This window comes from Pygocentrus nattereri, chromosome 12, assembly GCF_015220715.1.
Source record: "Pygocentrus nattereri isolate fPygNat1 chromosome 12, fPygNat1.pri, whole genome shotgun sequence".
Lineage (NCBI taxonomy): Eukaryota > Metazoa > Chordata > Actinopteri > Characiformes > Serrasalmidae > Pygocentrus > Pygocentrus nattereri.
In genome coordinates this window covers 7,171,007-7,195,310 of record NC_051222.1, presented here as the reverse complement: position 1 = coordinate 7,195,310, position 24,304 = coordinate 7,171,007, and the positions used below count along the sequence as shown (strand labels likewise).

The 24,304-nt window shown below is 39.5% G+C and overlaps 1 pseudogene; it reads left to right on the top strand.

Annotated features, from left to right (window-relative positions):
* The first annotated feature begins 5,383 nt into the window (after positions 1-5,383).
* On the top strand, positions 5,384-21,735 carry LOC108437112 (annotated as a pseudogene).
* Positions 21,736-24,304: the final 2,569 nt, after the last annotated feature.

Genomic DNA, 24,304 nt, shown 5'->3' with positions numbered 1-24,304 from the left:
CGAAAATGGCGATCAACCAAACTGGAAGTATTCCACTCTGCTTGGAAAGACAGTATTGTTGAATATAGAAGAGAAGTTAATAAAGCCCGCTCAGAGTATCTGGCCTCTCAGATCGAGATTAATAAAAACAACCCTAGAGTTCTCTTTAGTGTTATTTCTAAACTGACTAAAAATCAGGCAGGTACTGATCCTCAGATTCCAGCAATCCACACTAGCAATGCTTTTATGGACTATTTTGATAATAAAATCGAAAATATTCGGGACAAAATTCAACAGATAAATAGCACATCTTGTCTGTCATCTGGTGTGGCTGATATAGAACAAAATCCAGCTACCGAAGTCAGGTTGGAAGTTTTTAACCCACTACATCAGTTAGAACTGGAGAAAATTATCTCCTCATCAAACTGCACAACCTGTACACTTGATGCAGTTCCCACAAAACTATTAAAACAGGTATTACCAGACATAATTAAACCACTATTAACAATAGTAAACTCATCATTAAACCTGGGGCATGTTCCCAAAGCCTTTAAACTAGCAGAAATTAAACCTTTGATCAAGAAACCAAATCTTGATCCTAGTGTACTATCTAACTATAGACCCATTTCAAATTTTACCATTTATTTCTAAGATTTTAGAAAAGGCCGTGGCCCAACAACTTGGCTCTTATCTGCAAAGAAACCAGATCTATGAAAAATTCCAATCTGGATTTAGGCCTCATCATAGCACTGAGACAGCTCTAGTTAAGATAACAAATGATCTGCTTCTTGCCGCTGACCAAGGCTGCGTTTCTTTACTGGTACTTCTTGATCTGAGCGCAGCTTTTGATACAATAGATCATAATATCCTCCTAGAAAGATTAGAGAAAATGGTCGGTATAACTGGAACTGCCTTATCGTGGTTCAAATCATACTTGACCGATCGTTTTCAGTTTGTGAGGGTAAATAATATACCCTCCAACTATACAAAGGTTAGATATGGAGTTCCACAAGGCTCTATCTTAGGACCGTTATTATTTACGTTATACATGCTCCCCCTGGGCAAAGTTATTAGAAAACATAATGTTAATTTTCATTGTTATGCAGACGACACGCAGCTCTTCATATCAGCCAAACCTGATGACAAACAGAGAATAAAGAAAATGGAGGATTGCGTAAAAGATGTGAAATCATGGATGTCACACAACTTTCTTCTATTAAATAGTGATAAAACAGAAGTTCTTCTATTAGGCCCTAAAGCTGCTAGAAATAAATTATCACACCTAATGTTGAATCTGGCCGACTTCTCAGTCACACCTGGTTCAACAGCTAAAAATCTTGGCGTTATCATAGATTCAGATCTAGCATTTGATAAACACATATCTAATGTTACTAAAACAGCTTTTCTACATCTCCGTAACATCGCCAAGCTAAGAAATGCTTTATCCTTACATGACGCAGAAGAATTAGTACATGCCTTCATTACGTCAAGGCTAGACTACTGTAATGCGCTACTGTCAGGATGTTCTAGCAGTAACTTAAATAAACTTCAGCTAGTTCAAAATGCTGCAGCCAGGGTCCTTACTAAAACTAGAAAATTTGACCATATTAGTCCAGTCCTATCAGGTCTTCACTGGCTTCCAGTCAAATTCCGCATAGACTATAAAATTCTCCTGTTAACGTATAAAGCCCTACATGGGCTCGCTCCTGAGTATCTGAGAGACCTTATCTCCTATTATGAACCACCACGATTACTTAGATCACAGGGTGCTGGCTTCCTAGTAGTTCCCAAAATTCAGAGAAGCTCTGCAGGGGGAAGAGCTTTCTCTTATAAAGCGCGACCAACTCTGGAATAATCTCCCCGATAATGTTCGGGACTCAGACACAGTCTCAATCTTTAAGTCTAGACTAAAAACTTACTTGTTTAGTTTAGCTTTTGGTAGTTAATGTTAATTCCCTTTAGATAAGGCTGCAGATCCAGGGGTTCATGGACATAGTGAATTGTGGGTAAACTGAGATGCTGGTGCTGCTGTCACTCACTACATGCAGTCACTCAGGTTTGTGGACGGTGGAGTGGGTGAATGCCAGTGTCTCAGGGAGCCTCCGTGTCTATGTTACCTTCTGGCTCTCTCCCTTTAGTTAGGCTGTTATATTCAGACCTGCCGGAGTCATTAGTCACACTCTGATAATTTTTTACATTTTCTGTTCTTCATAAATCCAGTCTAAACTAATTCCTAAATCTTTCCCTCCTCCGAGTTACTGACTGTCCACCGGTCCGGCCCAATACTGATGGATGTCCCACCCTCAAGTCCCCCTGTCCCCCTGATTGACCAGACTGATGGAAGTTTCTGGAACGCAGCTTCTCCACTACAGATCACATCCAAATCTATATGAACTCTAATTGTTTCCACTGTTGATTATACACACCTGAATATATTAGAACTGCGTGGATGTAAAATTGACTTTTCAATGTTTAACTTATAAGTTGTCTGACCAGTGGTAGGATGGTCCCCCCTTTAGATGTGAGTCTTGGTCCTCCCGAGGTTTCTTCCTCCTCCAGCTCTGAGGGAGTTTTTCCTTGCCTCAGCGCTCACGGGGGTTCTGTATATTCTGTATATTATGTTCAGTGTTTTGTCTGATTCTCTGTGCTGTGATTCCCATTTTTGTAAAGCTGCTTTGTGACAACATCAGTTGTAAAAAGCGCTATATAAATAAATTTGATTTGATTTGATTTGATTTGATTTATCATCCCCAGCAGTCCTCTCACCTCACTGATGTTTTCAGGTTCTCTCATGGCTTTCACTGCCTTCACTTTTCCCGGGTCTGCCCTCACCCCAGACGCCTCAATAATTTGCCCCAGGAACTTGATTTGGCTCTTGGAGAACTCACATTTTTCATTAAGTGTGACCCAAGCCTCCTGAAGTCATGACAGTGTTGCCCGTAGCCTCTCGTCATGCTGCTGTTGGTGCTCCCCAGATGAGCACGTCATCCATCTGACACAGAACACCCTCTAGACCCTCAAGGAGTTGTGTCATACGTTTCTGAAAGTGCTCAGGAGCAGAGGAAATTCCGAAACACAAGCGATTATAGCAATACCGTCCAAATGGGGTTATGAACGTGGTAAGTAGAGAGGACTCTTTGGAAAGTGGGATCTGCCAGAACCCTGAATTCGCATCCAGCTTTGAAAACACTCTGGCTCCAGCCAGCTATCCTAGTGTGTGTTCTACTGAGGGAAGTGGGTGTCTCTCCCTCAAGACGGATTTGTTCAGTCCTGTGAGATCTGTGCAAATTCTCACCTTGCCCGTTTGCTTAGGTACAACCACCATAGGTGCACACCATTCAGTTGGCTGTTCCACTTTGCTCCATGCGATTTAGTTCTTCTTTAACTCTAGGCATGAGAGGGAGTGAAATGCGTCTAGGGGTGGACAGAGAGAATGGTTTAGCGCCAGGCTTCAATACGATTTTATACTCTCCCTGCATCTTTCCTAGACCACTAAACAGCTTTGGAAATTCAGAATTTACTGCTTCCTCATTATCTAGATTGACTTCCTCCAACCTAGCGACTAACTGCAGTGCTGTGACAGCTGGATGGCCTAATAGTGGTGTGGCCAGATCCTTTACAACATAGACATCCTGTTTTATGCTCTTTTGTCCTTTCTGCAGCGTGGCTGTGAATTTTCCCTTTATTGAAAGTGCTGTGCCTCCTGGATCTTTGAGGACTTTTGATGACTTTACCAGTCTACTAAGCTGGTCCGGACTGCACAATCTCTCTGGTACCGCTGTTACATCTGCACCTGTATCTATTTTGCACACAACATTGGAGTGATCCATTTTTATTTCTGTCATCCATGGACCTTTGCCTGTATCAGCCATAAGTGACCCAAGGAATGCGACCTCATCCTCTACATCTTCAGAAAGTAATGCAATTTTTACCTGACTGGACTTTCTGGCATGACAAGCTCTGGCATAATGTCCCTTCTGTTTGCAGTGGTTACACACCGCTTCTCTAGCTGGACATTGCTGCATGCTGTGTCCTTTTATATCACCACACCTTTTACACTGTGAAGGTTTGGTATACTTTTTCTGTGCCACCCTCATACCTGATTGGGATGACTTTAGCTTGACTGGTATGTGTTTAGTACCCCCTCGCTGCTTGAGCTGCATGCTGTCGAGCTGCGTGTTCAGTGTGTCGCCTTTGAAATTTTTCTTAAGCACTTCTTGTTGCTTTTTCACTTGCTCACTCTGTCGAGCTCTGGTAATGGCTTTGGTGAGTGTTAATTCAGGGTCCATTTGTAGAGGTTCTGAGAGTTGTGTGTCTCTTAGCCCAACTACTAGCCTGTCTCTCACCATCTCGTCATGTATCTCTCCGTATCCACAATGCTCGGCCAGACAGTGCAATGCAGTAATAAAACAATCAACTGATTCACCCAGTTCCTGTTGCCTTTGGTTAAACTTGGCTCTTTCAAATATAACGTTCCTGCGAGTTATAAAGTGAGCATCCAACCTGTTTTTGACCTCGTTGAAATCGCTCGCTTCAGCAGGACTCAGGTGCAGAGAGGTCAGAATATCCTCCGCCTCTTCTCCCATCGCATAGATAAGTGCGTTCACCTGGTTTTCGTCCGCTTGCGTTTCCAGACCTGATGCTATCCGAAACCTCTCGAAGCGTTTGATCCACTTGGGCCAGTCTTCAGCCTTGAACGTGAATTTATCCGGCGGTGGGACTTGGAACAGGCTCATATTGCCGCGCGCTGTAACGCTGAACCGCTTGTATATATCTCCCCCAAACTGGCGGGTATCGGGTGGCGGTTATAGGGGTCCAAGCACCAACCGTGCGGTAACCCTGATATTGTCAGTTTTGTTTTTATTTACTTCTCCCGTGGTATTACACAAAACGTTGGAGAACTTACTCCTATCCCGCTTCTGACACCATGTTCTGTCGTCTAGGTTCAGTATTCAACCTTATGAAGACTGAGAGAAACAACAGACCACTCCACACACAGGCTTCACTTTAGAACTCTGACTCCCCTTTTATTAGGTTCCCCCGGTCAACCGTTAAGTGAACAATGGTTCCTGCCTTTGCCATTAACCTAATACTACATTGGGCACTAAAATCTCACCGTAACATGAAAGAGTAGATGTTCCTAATATAATATAATTCAGTTTCATACCGACACAAACTGATCTTCACTTTAAAATGATCATGATTCCATTGTGTAAAAGGCCTTATTCTCTCTAAACACCTCAATACAGACCACAGTTTGGCCTTTTCTTTTATGTTAAGCTGAGTTTTATTTGGCCTAAAATAATTCAGACATATGACAGCGTCGTTATCATGAATAGTGATGATGACCATTAAATGCAGTAAAATGTTTTTAGACAGACACTTTTAGAGGAGCAAAGAAGATCTCAGATGTAGAGGATTTCAGACGGTAGGCTTTAAGATCATCACTAAACTGGTGGTGTTGGAGATGATATGGGATTTTAAAGAGGTTTATACACACTGCTGCTTTCTTGGACTTTGATCTTCTTTGTTACAACTGTTAATGTTAAAGCTGTAATTTTCTATAATGTAAAATCTCTCGATTGTCATGTATGATGGTCATCTAGAAACAGCTTGTTGGCAAAAGTCTTGTCTCCCATGTGAGTTCAAATGGTTCTTGAGTCTTTCATTCGTTGAGTCTTTCATGAGTCCAGGGAAAACTGGTTTGGCTGAAATTCCAGAGTTCTTCTTATTCTGAGCTTTCCTTTCCACCTTAAATGCTGCTGCAGAGGCGATATTTCGCCTGTATATGGCACCGATGAATCAGTTTTCACCATGCATCTGATGAATCTGTGTAATTCTTGTAAAGCGGCACTGAATTGGCCTCCAGTGCTCTTCACGGATCTGAGTGTCTCTGGGCTAATTCCCCAGAATATTTTTAGCTTATCCATGTTTATATGTATACTTCCCGTCCCATTTACAGTGTCACAGTTGGCTACTCCATGTGCTTTTTCTTTTTACTTTTTGATCGTCCACGTGCATTTGTTTTTCCGTCTAGTCCACCTGTCCCTCATCATCCCTGTTGTACAGTGGTATGCAAAAGTTTGGGCACCCCTGATAATTTTCATGATTTGCCTTTATAAATCATTGGTTGTTTGGATCAGCAATTTCAGTTAAATATATCATATAGCAGACGAACAGTGATATTTGAGAAGTGAAATGAAGTTTATAGGATTTACAGAAAGTGTGCACTAATTATTTATACAAAATTAGGCAGTTGCATAAGTTTGGGCACCCCAACAGAAAAAATTACTTCAATATTTAGTAGATCCTCCTTTTGCAGAAATAACAGCCTATTAACACTTCCTATAGCTTCCAATGAGAGTCTGGATTCTGATTGAAGGTATTTTGGACCATTTTTCTTTACAGAACATCTCAAGTTCAGTCGGGTTTGATGTAGTCCGAGCATGGACAGCACACTTTAAATCACACCACAGATTTTCAATAATATTCAGGTCTGGGGACTGAGATGGCCATTCCAGAACATTGTACTTGTTCCTCTGCATGAATACCTTAGTAGATTTTGAGCAGTGTTTAGGGTCGTTGTCTTGTTGAAGTATCCAGCCCCAGCGCAACTTCAACTTTGTCACTGATTCTTGAAAATTGTTCTCAAGAATCTGCTGATATTGACTGGAATTCATGTGTCCCTCAATTTTAACAAGATTCCCAGCACTGGCCAAACAGCCCCACAGCATGATGGAACCACCACCAAATTTTACTGTGGGTAGCAAGTGTTTGTTTTGGAATGCTGTTTTCTTTTCCACCATGCATACCGCCCCTTTTATGTCCAAATAACTCAATTTTAGTTTCTTCAGTCCACAGCACCTTATTCCAAAATGAAGCTGGCTTGTACAAATGTGTTTTAGCATACCCCAAGCGACTCTGTTTGTGGCATGTGCGCAGAAAAGGCTTCTTCTGCATTACTCTCCCATACAGCCTCTCCTTGTGCAAAGTGCGCTCAATAGTTGAACGATGCACAGTGACACCATCTGCAGCAAGAAGATGTTGTAGGTCTTTGGAGCTGGTCTGTGGGTTGACTATGGCTGTTCTTACCATCCTTCGCCTCTGCCTATCTCAGATTTTTCTTGGCCTGTCACTTCGAGCCTTAACTAGAACTGTGCCTGTGGTCTTCCTCGTTATGTTCCTCACAGTGGAAACTGACAGCTGAAATCTCTGAGATAGCTTTTTGTATTCTTCCCCTAAACCACGATGTTGAACAATCTTTGTTTTCAGGTCATTTGAGAGTTGTTTTGAGGCTCCCATGTTGCCACTTTTCAGAGAAGATGCAAAGAGGAGAAACACTTGCAGTTGGCCACTTTAACCCTTTCTCATAATTGGATTCACCTGTGTATGTAGGGCAAGGGTCACTGAGCTTACAAAAACAAATTTTGTGTTCCAATAATTAGTGCTAAAGGTATTCTAATCAATAAAACGACAAGCGTGCCCAAACATATGCACCTGCCTAATTTTGTTTAAATAATTATTACACACTTTCTGTAAATCCTATAAACTTCATTTCACTTCTCAAATATCACTGTGTTTGTCTGCTATATGATATATTTAACTGAAATTGCTGATCCAAACAACCAATGATTTATAAAGGCAAATCATGAAAATTATCAGGGGTGCCCAAACTTTTGCATACCACTGTATTTAAGCCCTGTGTTTGCCCCTTGTCTTTGCTGGTCTTTGTTGTTTAATGTTTGAATTGTTGTTTGGGATGTTGGTTGTCATTTGAGGTTTGATGTACGTTGTTTTTCTTCTGGGCCTGTTGTTTGTGTACCTGTTTATTTTCATTATGTCTGTCCCTCCTGCTCTACGTATTGGTCACTTGAACCTGGACTGTCTCGACCATGACCCTGGATTTGACCTTAATAAAGGTTGATTATCTCAGCATATGCATCCACCTCCTCGCTCTGCATTACATACAGACTACAGACATACAGAGTCCAACCTGCTGTGTGTCAATGAAGAGCAACTCTTTAATCCATCCATCCATCCATCCATCCATTTTATAAGCCGCTTCTCCATCAGGGTCGCGGGGGCAATAAATAATAATACTCCATATCTCTTCTCCTTATTTCAGCAGTACTGACCTAAGGTCAGTCACATACAGAACAAAATGACATTTGTCAGGAAGCATTCTTTTGTTTTTTTTTTTCTAGCACTTGGACATCTCTACTTATTACTACCACAGATAGTGACATTGTTTTACATGCACACCTGATATACCTAGTGTGTCTGGCTCTATTATCTGTATTTAAGGAATATGCACTGAAAAAACTGATCATCAAAATTTAGAATCTTTCTGAACAACTAATGAGGATATTGTGTGGATATTGGGGGTCATGCCTCACTCACAGGAGTCAGGGTCGTAGGCCTCTGGCATGTCAAGCACCATTTCCCTGCTGGAGGCCACTGAGGTAGTAGGCAAGCTCTTCAGTGGCAAGGCACCGGGGGTGGATGAGATTCGTGTGGAGATGTTTAAGGCTCTGGATACTGTGAGACTGTCATGGCTGACGCTCCTCTGCAATATTGCATGGACCTCAGGAACAGTACCCTCGGACTGGCAGACCGGGGTGGTGGTCCCCATTTTTAAAAAAGGGGACTGGAGTGTGTGGGCCAACTATCAGGGTATCACACAGCTCAGCCTCCCTGGGAAAGTCTATGCCAAGGTGCTGGAAAGGAGACTCCGACTGACAGTTGAACCTCAGATTGAGGAGGAACAATGCGGATTCCGTCCCGGCTGTGGAAAAATGGACCAGCTTTTCACCCTCTCGTGGATTGTTGAGGGGGCATGGGAGTTTGCCAACCCAGTCTACATGTGTTTTGTGGATTTGCAGAAGGCTTACGACTGGGTTGCCTGAGATATCTTGTGGGAGGTCCTCCGGAAGTATGCGATACCGGGTCTACTAGTCCGGGCCATTCGATCTTTGTACTCCCAGAGTGAGAGCTGTGTTCGTATACTCAGCATTTAGTCGGACCCTTTCAGTGTTGGCGTTGGGCTCTGGCAAGGTTGTGCCCTGTCTCCTCTCCTGTTCGTGATATTCATGGACAGGATGTCAAGGCGTAGCCAAGGTCAGGAGGGCCTTAGGCCAGAGGCCTAAAGGTGGTGTCTCTGCTACTTGCAGATGATGTTGTTCTGTTGGCTGAATCACATAGATCGTTCCAGTGCTCACTGGAGCTGTTTGCATCTGAGTGTGAAGCGGTTGGTATGCGGATCAGCACCTCCAAATCTGAGTCCAGGTAAGAGGAAAGGACTTGCCCCAGGTGGAGGAGTTTAAGTATCTTGGGGTCTTGTTCACGAGTGATGGGAAGAGGGATCATGAGATTGGCCACAGGCTGGGACAGGTGGCAGCAGTAATGCGATCACTGTACCGGACTGTAGTGGTGAAGAGGGAGCTGAGCCATAAGGCATTCTCTGAATGAGCTGGAAGAAGTTGCAGGGGACAGGGTCATCTGGGATTCTCTGGATTAAGCAGTTAACGATGATGATGATGATGAATAACTAATAACTTCATGACTAAACACAGCTTCCCTGGCAATTATAAGAAACTCAGATTATGTTATAAAATTCCAAACGGGGTTATTTAGTTCATGAAGAGTCACATATGATCAGTCAAATGAAGATTGTTGAGGGATGAGTACCAGTTGTTGGTGTAAACTGTTAGTATTTATGATCTAATATGTAGTAATAAATCAGTGGACTGTATTTCACTCAACAAAACTTGAAAATTCTGGATTTTCTCTACCTCATTTTTTGTTAACTGTCATTTTGTTCTGTCTTTTATTTAGACTTTTACGTTCTGCATGTTTTTACTTGATGCAAGTTACATGATGAAATATGCTACTTCATATACAGATCAGGACATCTGAATGCATTGTCAGTACTGTGATATTGATGGATAAATACTGGACCCAAGTGCACATTTTTTCATTATCTTTTCTTAGTGGCCTTTGCCTTTTACTATTGCTATTACTATCACAATCAGTATTAGATTTTTACATTAGATTTTTTTGACCATGGTTACTGATCATTAAGTCACACATCTGTAGAGTTTTGATATTTACAGTCAAGCTGACAGCCCCTTTAACAAGCTGACAAGCTAGCTGCAAATAACAATTGGAAAAGATGCACAGATTTCTTTTGCTGGACACCAACAACAACGATATCAATAATAATAATAATAATAATAATAATAACAATAATAATAATAGTAGCAATAATACTGAAGAGCCAAATATAAACATAGAATAATCAACTGAATAAAGTTTTAAAATGTTACATCGTAATTGTGTTTATTTAATAGGACATTTATTACTGTGAGGTCTATCGTTGGTTCTTTCAAGAACAACAAGTGGACTTGAATATACATTACTTTTGTATAATTAAATCTGCATATGGTATACCAGAAACTTATAATAATAATATAATAATAAAGCATCTCTGAAGGTATTTCCACATTCTGAAAAATCATAATATGAACCTCCACAGAATGCCCTTCTGAAACAGCCCCACCTTTGCCAAAGTCTGTGTGTGCCACTATTTTAGAGTAAAGCTTATTAACATTTAATACCCTACATTCTCATTCAGCTGCACTAGTCACCAGTAACCTCACTCATCTAATATAACATTTCTTACCTTGCTAGTTCATGTGCCTGGTCATGATGAGCATGATTCATTATGTCACACCAACTAAAAGACAAAATTCTTGTTTTATCATAAAGTTTGATCGAAGCTACTTACCTCTAAAATGTACTGCCCCATTTCCTAAAAAATATTGTGGCATTGGGCAAAATGTAAATAATAACAAAATGCAATGATGTACAAATCACTTAAACTCTATATTTCATTGAAAATAGTTCAAAAACATAATGTTGAAATTCGGAAACTGCATTGTGTTTAAAAAAAAAAAAGCCAACTTTTAATTTCATGCCAGTAACACATTTTTAAAAAGTTGGAATTGAGGAAAAAATGAAGTGGTGCAAAAACAAACTCAAAGGCGGATGATGAAGAAGACAGCCTGGATGGCTTAATGCTGCCTCCAACCAGGCAGAAAGGGTGGAACTCTGCGCAAATACACTCTGACAAGTAACACAATACCTTGAGGCAGAGGAGCTGCAGGTGGTGGCAATGTGCAGAATGGCCCCCAAGCTAGCATAGCAGGTGGTGTGCTGGTGGAGCACGAAAAGGGGACACCATGCCAGTCAATGATGAGTCGAGTGCATAGTTTTGGTTCACACTTATACAGGATGCATGTGCTTGATTTGGATTACCATGCTCAAGGAAACGCTGGGTCTGGTGAACTGACGAGTGAAGCTTTTTGTTAAAGCCAGTAGCAGAGCTGAGGTGATGTGTTTGGGCTCCCTGGCATTGTGTTTTTTATTTCCTATGGGGGGAGCTGCATGCGTCAAAGGAGCTGAACAAGCATTAGAGCCAGTGGATAGATCCACAAGGGCAAGGTGTGCTTTCAGGTCGAAGGCACCATGTAGAGCTGAACATGAAGTGACAGTGACAATAAATGAATCCTCAAGGGTCATGGGAAGCACATATGAGCACCACCCTCGTTGACATTGATGATGCAGCGCATGGTGGTAGAAGTGGAAGGTGCTGAGGAGGTTTGCCCAATTTTGGAAGTGGTGCATGAGCTGTGGTAGCAGAGCTGGTCGGGCTTTATGGAAGAGCAGAAACAGCTGCCACGGAGGAAAGGATGTGCACAGACATACTTTGTACAGCAAAGCATCAACGCTGGCGATGCTGTTTCTAGTGTTGCCCAGATACATACTGTATTGGTGCTGATGTTGGCACTTAAATACAGTAGCGTTATTGTTGATGGGGATACTGATACTTGTGACCGATACCACAGAGCAGTTTCTGACGCGTGCATGCATGCCAGTAGACAGAACTTAACACTTTGGCCATGTGGGACAACAAGCAGCAGTAAAAATGGTTATGGCAGAATCTGTAATGGCAGCTTTTGGTGTTAATAACATGCTAACTGAGCTGATTCTTTCAGTAATCACTTGTCTGCCGCTTTATGATCACTTAAAGTCTGAGTTTATGTTATTGAGAGAGCAGAAGGAACCGCCAAACTCTCAGCGTAAGTTAGCTTTAGCCTCAATTTAGCCCTTAGCTTAGCGACCCACTATACAATAGCACTGCCTGCAATGTGGCTCTATCGGCTAGCTGTATCACTCAGCAGCAGGGTTTCACAGCCTGCTGGTTCAACCAAGCCAGAAGAATCACTGAAAACAAGAGCACAAGTAAACAAGACACATGCATGAGACAAATGACTTGAGAAATATGGTTGTTAAGCAACGTTCAACTAAATTTTTGAGCCAGAAAAGCTGTTATGTGCTGATGTGTTAACAGGTATCTTCACAGGTGAAGAGATTTTATTTACTGTGTATATAGTGTGTGTGTGTGTGTGTGTGTGTGTGTGTGTATATATATATATATATATATATATATATATATATATATATATATATTTTTTTTTTTTTTTTTTTTTTTTTAAGCAATCTAACAATGCCTAAAAGACTACATTATATAATACTGCTATTACTTTCATACCATGTTTTACTGACAATAAACTCACTAGCCTGCAGTAAATTTTAGCATCATACTCATTTTATTTATGGATGAACTGTTCACAGGGAGCAGAGAGCAACTTCTCCAGTTTCTTATTGTGTGAATTAAGAGTGACACTTCCATTATGGAAGCTCATAACTCCGGCATTGGAGGAATCTCTCATAAAAAGTGACTAACTTTGAATTTTTACCATTTTAGTGTTCATTTAGCTTCACTTAACCGCAGGGAAATTTGTTTCTTCTCATTTTTGTTCATATTAAGTGCTGATGTGTTCTCTCAAAACTTTATTTTCATCATGGATGTTCTCAGGATAAAGAGAGCAGCATCTCCAGCACCTAGCTCTGTCTCTGGGAAGAGGTACCAGCCCATAATGGAGCTTAAGGATGTCAGCAGTGGAGGAGAAACCTCAAATGCATGGTGCGTCTCTAGAACCAGTAAACAGTTGCTCTGAGAATGAAGAATGTAAAATGTATTTCTGAAACTTTACATTAATCCCACTTAATAATTTAGCAAACTTTATGGATTGTTTTGTATATGATGAACATATGTTGGTAATAGTAGCATAATAGCAACATTATCATCATGTACCAGAGATTATTTTGTTTATTTGGGTATTAAACCAGGAGACATATTGTGTGATATTTCAGAATCTCCGACTGATTGTAATCCCTCTACCTCTTCATACTTTGCTTATGTACAGCTTATTTTCTCATTGGGCTTATGAAGTACCATGGGGTCTTGCCCCTAAGGCTTATACAGTGGCTGTAATGCTGGGTTGATAAATTAGACGCTTGCAGGTAAAAGATAAACTGTAAGGTTTATTAAAATGAGAGTGAACTGAAGTAACAGGGTTAACACCAGATCAGGTCACCTACCAGATTAACCCACCACAATACATAAACCAAGACAATGACAGAGTCAGATAAACAAGCAAGTGTCATAACCAAAAAGCCATCACACAAGTAGAAATAGCCAAAAGGACAATTCCAAGAATCTGCAACGAGAGCACAAATCAAGGTCATAAACGAGACAGCAGTCAAAGAAAGAACGGCTCGGTATGCGCTGACAGATCAGGACAACACTTCACAGAGACTTAGTGTACACAGACAGGCTTATATACATGGAAACAGGTGATGGTAATCAATATTCATGTGACTGCTGGGTGGTTTGTAATTGGCTGATGGAGTCACATGACAGACGGAAGGATTCTGAGAAGTGGAGTCCATAAAAGAACAAGAGTCCAGAAAGAGTCCATAAGAACCAGGAAGCGTGACAATGGTAGATTGAATACGACAGTCTATGGGCAGGTTATCACTCACACATATTTGTATGTATGGATAAATAATATTAAATTCAATAACACTGCTAGATAAATGGAACATCATTGAATGAATAACAATGATCATTAATAACTGTAATCACTTATTCCATAAACAGTTAAGTAGTGTTATCTGAAAAATGCAGGAACCAAAAAGAGAAACATAGAAGAATTTCTGTATACACACAATAGATCATAAGTTAACAGTAAAGGAGGGGAACTCTGAGAAAGCATTGATTATTCATTGAAGGAATTTGTGCTAATTATAGACACTAAACAATTAATTCATTGCGTCTCCCCTTCAAAAGCCTAACGAAGGTTTGATCCACATCCTACCATCCAAGAATCACAGATATACATAGATGCTGTCACGCATTCAGCGGAGGAGCTGGACTTCATCTCCCAGAGTGCTAGGGCAGACCACGTGATCGATCACGTGCTAGGGGACTCGGTCTTTGAAAACTCCAACCCCCAGGATTCACAGACTGATCACGTGGTTTCCCCATGCACCTATCAGCGCTCTCAGTCACCTGATTATTGAACTCCTTTCACCTGATGCTCGTCCTCTACTAATATTTAAGCAGGGAATCAGGTTGAGAACTTTGCGAAAGTGTTGTTTAGGCAATCACTGAGCGTTCCCTGATTCTGTTGTTTTGTGTATTTCGTGTATCGACCCTTGGACGAGTTTACCCGTGTATGATTTGTGTTTTGCCCCTTGGATTCTGTTGCCCTTTTTTCGGATGGTTTCATGTTTTCGATTACTGGACTGGACCTTTCACTGTGAGTTGTGTTTCACCCTTTGGACTGAGTGGATCATTAAAATCACCACATCTTATTTGCGAGCGTCTGCGAATCTGTCTGACCGTCACAGATGCCCTGGTGCGTTCAGCCGGACATGTCGATGATGCTGCCCAGCTGCATTCAGTACCAATATAGAGTGTCAGTTTTAGACAGGTACTTTCCAAAATGATACTATCTGAAGAATACTGCGCTCAGAAAGTGTGAGAGGATTATATGAAGAGAATGCAGCGGTCCATACTCATGATAGCCTGAGGCTTATATATAGAGAGGGCCGTGTGGTTGGTGATGTAGGTAGAACTTGTTGGTGTGATTGTTTTTCCCTTGGTCTTGTATAGATGTTTTATTTAATGGCCTGTTCAGGGCTCTTCACTTGATGTAGTACTTTATTCATTTATTTACAATGATTGTTAATGCTGAGTAAGCACTGTAAGGCTTTTACTCACCAACTATGTAATTGAATTTTGCCATTCCACCTAAATGGTGCAAGCTTAATTGCTACAATGTAGCTGCTGCACCATTTAGTGAGAAACTAGAAAATTCGAACAGGAAGCTGGCGATTAAGAACCAGGCTTTAGCTCTGTCCTTCAAGGGGTTTTAGGGGTTTTATTAGATTTTTATGTGCATGGAGATTAAGTGTGTCACACTTTGCTGATGTGTGTGAGATTGTGTTTCTACAGGTGTTTACGTACAACCAGCACAATGACAATTATTAAAAATATATAAAAGCTACAGAGTTCAGTCCATGTAATCTTGAATAATCTATCTCTGACAATAACTTTAAATATTTATATATAACTTTATAATTATGATTTCTTTCTGTCTGTTGTCCCTCACTAACAGTAAATGGCCACTACCAGTCAGGATTCATTGTTGTAGGGATTCTCAATGCTTATGTAATATATTTGTTTAATGCACAGATGTATAATAAGAGTAATTTTTTTCTGAGGGTTCTTTTGATGGAACAACAACTGATCCACATGTTCTGCTGTTACTGCACTTCTCTGTGCAGGGATAATGTTGCTCGCTGTGGAGAACACAGCTATGCATGTCCCCCTGTATTCCACATTTTGAGTTTTCTTTAGTTGCCGTCGTCTCATCGTTTGTTGGAGCCCTAAATATCCTCCTTAGCAAGTCAGCCAATGCAGAGTTATGAAAGTTGAATTTTCATTTCTTAATAATTGAAAACAAAACTTCAACAATTTGGGCTTACTTGTCTGCAAATTCCAGACTCTCCCTGTTGGATTGTGATTCTGTAAGCTTCTCCTGGAAAATAATATAATCACAAAAAACTGAAACAAGCCATGTCTCATGGTTTTATAGTGTTACCATAACACAGGAATGAGTTGTTCCTGATGTTTAGGAATCACATGTTAATAAAACTGTATATGATATCTAATTGTGTCTTCAGCTTTTAGCTCTTTTCAGCACAACCGTGTGTGATAATGGAACAACTAGGTTCATATGAATTCATTAAACAGTCCATAGTCCATAAAGCGTAGAGCATTATGAACATACACAAATGAAGTGATTTCACTGCAGAATATTAAAGTAACAAAGCCAAATCATCAGGAAGGTCAATGAATATTACCACAAGATAAAGTTAAACAACCACTAAATGGTCATGTTAAAATGGTACACCGAGAAACACACGACAAAAGTGGTAAATGTAGAATATAAAGATTTTTTCCTCTCTGTTGAATGTTAGCAGGACTGAAACACAGAGAGCTGCTTCACCTGTGTCCAGCTGTGTGTCTATGAAGAGTGACGAGTCTATTGGGATTCCACTTCAATTCAGCAGGGGACCTGTGCCCTCTGAACAAAGGTGAGTGAAACATAATGACTCAGATTCCTTAATCATAAACTATTTGTAGATACACATTCATCTAAATATTGTTTTCCTTTTCCTCTTTCATCTCTTCCACTCCAGCTACCAACGGTAAAATATTACTCCAGTAAAAGTAGAAGCTCCTCCCTTTAGACCTCCACTTGAGTAAAATACAAATGTATTTGCTTTCAAATGTACTTAAGTATCAAAATAATAAAAGTACTAAAAGAGTAATTCTGGCTCTGATGTCCTGTTATTGTTTTTGTAACAAGACTCCTGTTTCATGAACTCATTTCAGGTGAAATTCCTCCAGCGTCTCTCTTGGTAAACCAGTCTTTTAATAGAACGTCATTAATTAGTGACGCTGACGTCTATTAAAATGATCATAAGCAAAAAACACTGAAGGCAAACCGTTTCCATCAGGGAGAACCGAGTGGCTCTGAAATCACTTTTTACACACATGCAACAACAAACTGTTTTCACAGACAGCAGTTTTCTGAAGTGTGTCTACAGATTTCTCTGAATCTTTTTTTGGAAATGGGATTGTAATTAAAAAATAAGGAACCTAAAAGAGTTAATCCCCTACCACATTTAGCTGTTGTTGTTATTTATAACACATGATTTAGTGTGATGATCACTGCATCGCACCCAAAATGAGTGAAACATTAAGAACACAGAGAATATATCTAACATGTTGCCACATACGCATTCACCTAAACCCTTTATTACTTTTCCACTTTCTTTTCCTCCTCTCTCTTTTTTCTGTGCGGTTGAGAGTGATTTGATTCCCATTTGTATCATGGAAAAATGGAAAAATCATGGAAAATTACACTTTGCAGGAATTTATTCAACGAAATTTTTCATACAACTGACTGCTGCTGAAAAAATGAAGCAGCCTACTTGCTATAGCTGATGTCAGTTCCTTTATAGTTTTCCTGTAGTTGTATTAGCGTCTGCCTTTGTCTTGCAAAACATTTGCCCACTTTTTTTCTTATAGAGCTTTATAAACTGTGGGATGTTTGTTGTTTTTTTGCATTTAACGCCCACTTTAAGTTCCCCCACACCATTTCTGTTTGAAGATCTGAGCTTTGACTTGACTGTTTCATAGCCCCAAATTAGTTTTGCATTAGCCATTCCTTTCTGAATTTGCTTGAGTTTCTGGATCATTCACATCTATAAAGGACTAATGGGCTCACATTCTCCTCAGTTTCTTGCTGGTTTTATGTAGAATTTTTGCTTGACTCTGTGACTCCAAGCTGAACAGCCTTTAGGCAGAAAAGTAAAACCATAATGACCCATTAGGTCTCAAACCATATTACTTTCACCCAAATGCTTTACACTTGGTATAAGGTTCTTTTGGTCACGGGCAGTTTTTGGCTTTCAGGAAATTGGTGTTACCCACCAATTAGCGATATAGTAATATAAATTTCTACATGTATAAAATATAATGTTAATATTTATTTGTTAATCCTGTATTCTATATTTCTGGGAAAATTCTAATAGACACAATACCTATGAATATAGCACAAAGTCATGCATTAACATAACATTTGACAGAATTGAACTAACAGATTTACACAGTGGCTAGATCTCCTGTTCTGCATGACTTGGAACTGTCCCACTGCAGCTTCTCACATGAAAACACATGAAAACTTTCTTTATCACATGACATGCTATGAAGCAGCTTTTCCAGATGAACCAGCAGTACCTGAATGCATACCATTTCAACCTTCAGCATTTAAGACCTTTTGTTATCAAGCGAGACAGTAAATTTCTTTTAGGAACCCTGAGAATTCAATTAAGATCTACTAAATTAAATATAATGCAATTAAAAATGACTTTGAAAATATTACATTTGTCAAGTAGATTCATCATTCTGTGCCATTGTGAACAGTTTATAATGGCATTTCTGTTATTGATGTTGTGATGCTGCGTTTGAACTCTATCAGGCAGCACATCACAAAAGCAGAACTGCAGACAAACACAACGGTGGAGGTGAGTGGAGATCTGCAGCAGGATTCATACCAACCAGCAGATGATATCCTGCATAGAGTTGTGCAGACACAGAAAAACAGCATGAAGAACAGATATGAGAGCTTATTTGAGGGACTCAAAACACAAGAGAATAAAACCCTCCTGAACAGGATTTACACTCAGCTCTACATCATAGAAGGAGAGAGTGAAGGAGTGAATAAAGAACATGAAGTTTTACAGATTGAAAAAAAACTCTGGGACCAACACTTGCAGGATACACCAATTAACTGTTTAGATATATTTAAACCGAATGACAGAATCAGAACTGTGATGACTGAAGACTTCAGATATGGAGAAAGAGAAGAAAATAAAGGTTCACAAATGCAGAAACTCAGGGCTGTACTGACTAAAGGCATTGCTGGCATTGGAAAAACAGTCTCTGTGCAGAAGTTCATTCTGGACTGGGCTGAAGGAAAAGCCAATCAGGATGTAGATTTGATGTTTGTGCTTCCATTCCGAGAGCTGAACCTGATTAAAGATCACCAGTACAGTCTTCATAGACTTCTGTGTGACTTCCATCCTGAGCTCAGAGACCTGGGCACAAAGATATATGATGAGTGTAAAATAGTGTTTATATTTGATGGCCTGGATGAAAACAGAATTCCACTGAACTTCTTACAGTGTGAGAACCTGTCAGACATAACCAAGGTATCATCATTGGATGTGATAATGGCGAACCTCATCAAAGGAGAGCTGCTTCCTTCTGCTCACATCTGGATAACCTCTCGACCAGCAGCAGCCAGTCAGATCCCTCATCAGTACATCAACCGTGTGACAGAAATTCAGGGATTCAATGACCCACAGAAGGAGGAGTACTTCAGAAAGAGAATCAGTGACGAAGACCAAGCCAACTTCATCATCTCACACATTAAGAAAACAAGGAGCCTCCACATCATGTGCCACATTCCAGTCTTCTGTTGGATTTCAGCCACTGTGCTTCAGCACATAATGAAACAGGGTATTACAGAAATCCCTAAAACTCTGACTGCCATGTATTCACACTTCCTGAACACTCAGACCATCATGAGGAATGAGAAGTATGAGGAAAATAGTGAAATAAATCCAAAGGATCTCCTGGGATCCAACAGAAAGTTGCTTCTGAAATGGGCTGAACTGGCTTTCAAACAGCTGATGAAGGGCAATGAGATGTTCTATGAAGAAGAAGTGAGAGAGTGCGGCATTGATGTCACTGAAGCCTCAGTGTACTCTGGCATTTGTACTGAGATCTTTAGAGAAGAATCTTTGCTTTATCAGAAGAAGGTCTACTGCTTTGTTCATCTGAGCTTTCAGGAGTTCCTGGCTGCTCTCTATGTGTTTCACTGCTATGTGAGCCAGAACACGGAGGAACTGCGAGTTTTTAAGGTATAGAACACAAAGCAGTCTGACAGCATTTTATTGGAAGATCTGCTAAGAGGGGCTTTACAAAAAAATGTAGATAGTGAAAATGGAAACTTCAATCTATTTCTCCGCTTTCTGCTGGGAATTTCAGTGGAGTCCAATCAACAGCTCTTAAAACACTCAAACAGTGAACAGCTCAGAGAGCATCAACAAAACAGTTCAGTACATTAAAGACCTAATACCACAAGAGAATCTTTCTTCAGAGAAATCCATCAACCTGTTCCTCTGTCTCACTGAAATGAATGACCAGTCTTTATCCAAACACATTGAAGAATATCTAAAATCCAATAAAGGCTTGGGAAAGACACTCTCTCCTGAAGAGTGTTCAGCACTAGCCTACATGCTTGTGACTGCTGAGGAGGTGTTTGATGAGCTGAACCTGAAGAATTACAACACATCCTGGAGTGGTCATTTGAGATTGATCCCAGCTGTGAGCAACTGCAGAAAGGCTATGTAAGTGCTACATCTGAATTAATGTATTTTAATATTTACATTTTGAAGGCTGAGAAGGTCGAGTTACCAAATATTTCCTTTTAACAGTGGGATAAAATGGCTAACAAATTGTTTATACAAGGAACAAGGCACCTGTTTCAGTGAGTATTTTAGGGATATTCAGTTGAGGTGCACCACCACCTGTAGAAATTTCACCTCAGTTACTCTGACCTGTTACAGATGCACATATCTCCATAGTGCCTGATATCCTACCAAAACCTTAAAGATTTATATAGCTATATGTAATTGCACACAACATGTGGAAGATCATTTTGTAACATCAGTGGTGCTTCAGATCCCCACAAGCAGATGAATTTGAATTTTGCAATTGCGTTGAAAGTGTAGTCAGAAAGAACTGTCAAAACTTGGTGAAGGATGTGTCTTTTGACGTTGTGAGTAAATTATCCACTACTGTCATCATATCGTCATCAGTGTAATGCTGATTTTGCATCTGAGACCTAAACATGGAGTCAGACTTTTAGTATGAGCTGCATGACATGGTCTGAAAACTCACGCAAAACTGCCCCAGTACCTCTATAAATGATTATTTCAGCCTTTACAGGACGACTCAGAGTGGTGAATGCTCACTATATTTTAGATTTAGTGTGTTCTTTTTTCTACATACTCAGTAATGCTAAGTCCAGCTCAGCAGTGGGAATTAATGTATATGCAGAAATGAAAAACAGCTAGAACGTGGAGCTAGAACGGAACTGAGACAGAGCATGGTTGAGACAGGAGGGCAGAGTCTGGCCATGGGTACTGTGTCATCCACTTTACCACAACACAGTAGTTTGCAAATATGATCTATGAAGTAAAAAGGCTAATATGGTGTGTCCACTCTTTCTCCCTCTCCCTTTCTCTCTAAAAAAGAGAAAAAGAGGCAAAAAGTGGAAAAATATGTGAAGTAGTTTTGGAAACTAGAACAAATATTCAGATTGAGCCCATTATTTATACTTTCTGAGACTGGAAATACCCCTACTATACAAAAGTGCTGTTTTACACATGAATCTCATTATTTATGATTCATGGGAGCTTCAATTCCACATTCTCTGTTGTAACTGTAACACTGTTGACTGTTTGTCTTGTAGACTAGCTGACTGTAAACTCAAAACACATTCCTGTGAAACTCTCTGCTCTGCTCTGAAATCAACAAAGTCACACCTGAAAGAACTTGACCTCAGTAACACTGGCCTGCAGGGGAAGATGGTCACTGCTGGATCGAGGAGTTCAAACTGTGTACTTGAGATCCTCAGGTGAGCCCTCCATGAATTGATTCCTACATGGAAAAAGTTTCCAAACCACATGTATATATGTTACGTAGGCTAAAATGTAGTTTTAAATTGTAAATGATTTTTAAAATAAAATAATGACACAAGCAGATATTAACAAAGCTAATTAGGTAGCTAATGTCAATGAACACAGAACATTGGTACATTGTGGACTGGCTTCTCCTGATCCCAGAATCCATTTTTCTTGCTTTAGATAGACTAATATAACTAATTGTTAAAAACTTGTGCTGCAGCAGAGGACATCACCTCCACAGTTCAGAGTATTTTCTCTGTTATTCTTTCTTCAAAAAACAAACAGCTTTTGTAGTGGGTCTCATCAGAAAATCGGTTTGTATCTCCTCATTTTTTTTTCTATTTAAAGAACATCTGGGGCAGCTGGGACAGCACATGAATTGTTTCCTCTGAGCTTAAACCAATAAGCCATGACATTAACACCACCACATTTTGACATTCATAGTCCATTTTATCAGCTGTACTTATGCACTTTGTAGTTCTGCTATTTCTCTGGACACTTTGTTAGCCCCCTTTTACCCTGTTCATCATTGGTCATAATCCCAGCAGGACCACCACAGAGCAGGTATTATTTGGGTGGTTGATTATTCTCAGCACTGCAGTGACACTGATGTGGTGTGTTAGTGTGTTATGTTGGCATGAGTGGGTCAGACGCAGCAGTGCCGCTGGAGTGTTTAAACTCTGTCCCCACTGCTGTGTGATTTTACACTGAACTATAATCTCCAAAATGTATGACCAATTGTGACCACTAAATGTGATTCAAACAGTTGACGCATACTTTTTTAAAACCATGTAGTTAATGTGAAGGGTGGAGCGAATATAGAGAACAGTAGCTAAGCGAACAAATTGCAGCCATGTCAAAATCCTAATCAATTAAAAGTGAAAATTTAGAACCATAGTTCATTTTATGAAAGCGTTAATTTGGAAGCCTTCACTTTGTAAGTAGTTTACATTCATTTTCCTGCTCTATGGTTAATGCCATAGCAATTCTAGCTTAAATGCTACCATTTGATGCTTGTAAATATACAAGAAACATACTTTGATTGTTGCAGTTCAGCGAATCTTCTAGTAAATTATTCAACTTAAAATCTAATTATAATAAGAAATGTACTGTTGCCAAGTTGGCTGTTAGAAAAGGAATGTGTTCTTTATTAAGGGACATTAAAGGATAATTATTTGCTAAAACTATTAAATATTAATAAGTAATTAAATATTTATATATTGCTTTACTGTAGCACTTAGTAATTAATTATAATTATTTTAGTATTATAATAGACTAATTTGCACATATGGTTAGTATAAATTAATTTATCAATTAGTACCCATCAATTAATAATAGTGATGGTTTAGTTTGTTATTAGTTCATAGATTTGTTTATTAACTGAGCACTAATTGCTGATTTTTACAGCATTTTTTTTACTTTTTTTACTCATAGAAATAATTAACATATGAACTTACTAGTACTTATGAGTTAGTCCCATTAATTATCTGTAAATTAATCTATTGAATTATTGTTACTAATCAATTACTAGTTTGTGTCCCCAGTGAAATGATCATTTTTATTAATATATACTACAAGCTCATGATTAAGACTTGGCTAGTTACTGACATCTTAATTTCTCACAACTTGTTTTTTTGTCCCCTTAAGTGGAAAAATGTGTTGACATGAACAATTACTGTTTTTTCTAAATGATTCTACACAATAAACCAAACACAATTCAAGAACATTTTTTTCTTTAAGCTAAACTATGTCCTAAAATTTAAGATTTTAGTATGATAGATACTGCCAATATGTTAATATAGCTCTGCTGGTTATCACCAGAACTGTCTACATACATCTTCGAAGAAGCGCCCTGTGTTTTAGGCCTAACTAGTAAGTCCAGTTAAGTTTCTACTGTGATTTACAGTAATGTGCATCAGCTTAATCGGTACATTAATTAACAGATAGTTGACTAACTTGACTAACTCATAAGTTAGTTATATTCTCTAGATGAGTAAAGTTACTTTTCCGTCCATTAGTAGTGTAATAAGCAGCAGTTAATGGAGAATATGAATGCTTAATAAACACTTTATAATAAATAAATAAATAAATAGTAGTTAATGACTTATTCAGACAAATATTGTTTACAACCCTTAATGTAAAGCGTTCCTGAAAAATCAGAAATGGAAAAACAAAAAAAAGTCATGATCTGTGATTCTCAAATAGTGGATCTTTGTTCAACAACACATCAGACATCCCTATACAGATTTCCCTGTCTGTCCTACTTAACAGCCCACGTTCGTCTCCAGTTCTTTTTTGATCAGTTACCTCATTAAAAGTGACACATGATGAGCAGAGCTATTCAGCTGAAGTTAAACATTGCTAAACTTGGATCGAGTGGAATATTTAGTGCACTAAGGAATGCAGCAGTGATTTTGGGCAGTATCAGCTGTTTTTACAGCAGGACCAGAAGCTGTTTAACGCTACTATTTATGCTTCCGCCTTAACGGATGTGGCAGTGTGAGAATGGTCTGGTGAGTACTGT